At 13.8% G+C, this 3,376-nt stretch overlaps 1 long non-coding RNA gene across 1 annotated transcript; it reads right to left on the reverse strand.

Moving 5' to 3' along the window:
* Window positions 1–2,688: 2,688 nt before the first annotated feature.
* LOC122724326 lies at window positions 2,689–3,004 on the reverse strand. Its single transcript, XR_006351610.1, has 2 exons — window positions 2,859–3,004; window positions 2,689–2,761 (listed from the first exon to the last, which is right to left on the reverse strand). It is a non-coding gene; the product is annotated as an uncharacterized LOC122724326 (long non-coding RNA).
* Window positions 3,005–3,376: the final 372 nt, after the last annotated feature.

A 3,376-nucleotide genomic window follows, 5' to 3' on the forward strand; every position in this document is an offset into this window, starting at 1 on the left:
AAAATATTAATATATTTTATTATTAATATTTTTTTTTGAAATGGGCTTCCATTATTAATATTTAAATTAAAAGTAGTACTAACACTAAATAATTTTAATTTCATAAAATAATATGATCTTATAAATATTTAATACAGTATAATTTTATATCATAATTCTAAATATATTAATATTTAAATATATTTTATTTAACAACATAAAATATTAATATATTTTATTATTAATATTTAAATTAAAAATAATACTGACATTACAATTTTAATTTTATAAAATTAATATTATTTTGTGATTAGATATATATAGCGATAAAATAGTTTTTAATTATTTTTTATAATAAATATTATTATTTTAATATTAATATAATAATATTATATAATATTAAAATATATATTTAATCACATAATAATATTATATTTAAATTTAAAAATAATTATTAATTTAATTAGTATTTATTATAAGTATTATTTTTAATATATTATTATAATAGCGGTTATAAATTTACTGATATGTAATTATTATATTTTATCATTTTTAGTATATGAAAGTAATATAAGTTGACAGTAAAAAAAATTACATAAATAAATATTTAAAATTATGATATTATTCTGATACTAAACGCGTACGTCATTTATAATTCATTAAAAAGAAATAAAATTTTAAATTAATTTAATTATAAAATGAATTAATTATTCAATTTATTTATTTTTCCTTTAAAATTGTAAACTAAAATTATAATATTATTCTCCTATTTGTATAAAATCACCGAATTATTTATAATTTATTAAAAAAAATTTAATTTATGTTTTCTCTTTATAATTCACTAAAACAATCCATTTTATTTAGAGATCATAAAAAAAATCTTGAATTATTCATATTTTAATAGTTACATTCAAAATATAAAATTTAACTAATGTACTTTATACTAATTACTTAAATTTATTTATATTAATATTTAAATATATTTTATTTCACAACATAAAATATTAATATATTTTATTATTAATATTTTTTTTTGAAATGGGCTTCCATTATTAATATTTAAATTAAAAGTAGTACTAACACTAAATAATTTTAATTTCATAAAATAACCGTTAAAATTATAATTTATTAAATATAAAATAAATTTTTTATTAAAATATTATTATATAAAATAAATAAAATTAATTTTTTTATATAAATCTTAAATTATTGTCAAACGGTTATTTAAATAATATTAATATAATAATTTTACTATTTTATATAATATTTTAATAAAAAATTTATTTTATATTTAATAAATTATAATTTTAACGGTTATTTTATGAAATTAAAATTATTTAGTGTTAGTACTACTTTTAATTTAAATATTAATAATGGAAGCCCATTTCAAAAAAAAATATTAATAATAAAATATATTAATATTTTATGTTGTGAAATAAAATATATTTAAATATTAATATAAATAAATTTAAGTAATTAGTATAAAGTACATTAGTTAAATTTTATATTTTGAATGTAACTATTAAATTTAGACAATGATATTTTCATAAAAATAGTAAAATTATTATATTAATATTATTTAAATAACCGTTTGACAATAATTTAAGATTTATATAAAAAAATTAATTTTATTTATTTTATATAATAATATTTTAATAAAAAATTTATTTTATATTTAATAAATTATAATTTTAACGGTTATTTTATGAAATTAAAATTATTTAGTGTTAGTACTACTTTTAATTTAAATATTAATAATGGAAGCCCATTTCAAAAAAAAATATTAATAATAAAATATATTAATATTTTATGTTGTGAAATAAAATATATTTAAATATTAATATAAATAAATTTAAGTAATTAGTATAAAGTGCATTAGTTAAATTTTATATTTTGAATGTAACTATTAAAATATGAATAATTCAAGATTTTTTTTATTATCTCTAAATAAAATGGATTGTTATTTGAGACAATAAATAAATTTAAGTGATTAATATAAAATATGAATTATTCATATTTTAATAGTTACATTCAAAATATAAAATTTAACTAATGTACTTTATACTAATTACTTAAATTTATTTATATTAATATTTAAATATATTTTATTTCACAACATAAAATATTAATATATTTTATTATTAATATTTTTTTTTGAAATGGGCTTCCATTATTAATATTTAAATTAAAAGTAGTACTAACACTAAATAATTTTAATTTCATAAAATAATATGATCTTATAAATATTTAATACAGTATAATTTTATATCATAATTCTAAATATATTAATATTTAAATATATTTTATTTAACAACATAAAATATTAATATATTTTATTATTAATATTTAAATTAAAAATAATACTGACATTACAATTTTAATTTTATAAAATTAATATTATTTTGTGATTAGATATATATAGCGATAAAATAGTTTTTAATTATTTTTTATAATAAATATTATTATTTTAATATTAATATAATAATATTATATAATATTAAAATATATATTTAATCACATAATAATATTATATTTAAATTTAAAAATAATTATTAATTTAATTAGTATTTATTATAAGTATTATTTTTAATATAAATTTATTGATATGTAATTATTATATTTTATCATTTTTAGTATATGAAAGTAATATAAGTTTACAGTAAAAAAAATTACATAAATAAATATTTAAAATTATGATGCTGAAAACCCACTAACCTGCGGTGATGAAATCGGGACCGTGAGTGGACGTTGAAGGATTATGAGCAATTAAACACACACCAACCTGAAATCCAAACCACAAGAACACAAATCTCAGCAACCTCGAACCCATAGAATCCCAAACCCACAAACATAGCAACACAAACCAAGAGAAACATAACCTGCAGAAACAGTAGCAGCGGGGGCAACTGAGAGAAGCCCGAGAGAGAGAGAGAGAGAGACCGTGAAGAGCCGGGGGGGTGAGATAGAGAGGAGAGGGAGGGAGAGCGATTGTTAGGGTTTAGAATGTTTTAGTCTAGAGTTATAACATAATCAATGAATTCGTATTTTTTAGTTTTTATAATTCAACATTTTCAGTTTTTAAAGTTTAATTTTATCTAAATTAAAATTTTTTCTATAAAAATACCGAATTATCCTTTTTAAAACTAAATACTGTAATTCCTAAAATTTAATTTTTACAAATTTATAAATTTTTTAAAAAAAATTAAAAAATATATATATTTTTATTCCTAAAATAGTATATAATTAATAAATTTATTTTTCTATTTTTTGAATTCAATACTTTAATTTTTAAATTTTAATTTTAAAAAAAAATTTCAAATTCAATCTCAAATTCTTTTAAAATACTAAACTATATAAAATATTTACTTTTAAGTTCATAAATATGAAATACTAAACT

Source organism: Manihot esculenta, chromosome 8 (assembly GCF_001659605.2).
Source record: "Manihot esculenta cultivar AM560-2 chromosome 8, M.esculenta_v8, whole genome shotgun sequence".
Taxonomy (NCBI): Eukaryota; Viridiplantae; Streptophyta; class Magnoliopsida; order Malpighiales; family Euphorbiaceae; genus Manihot; species Manihot esculenta.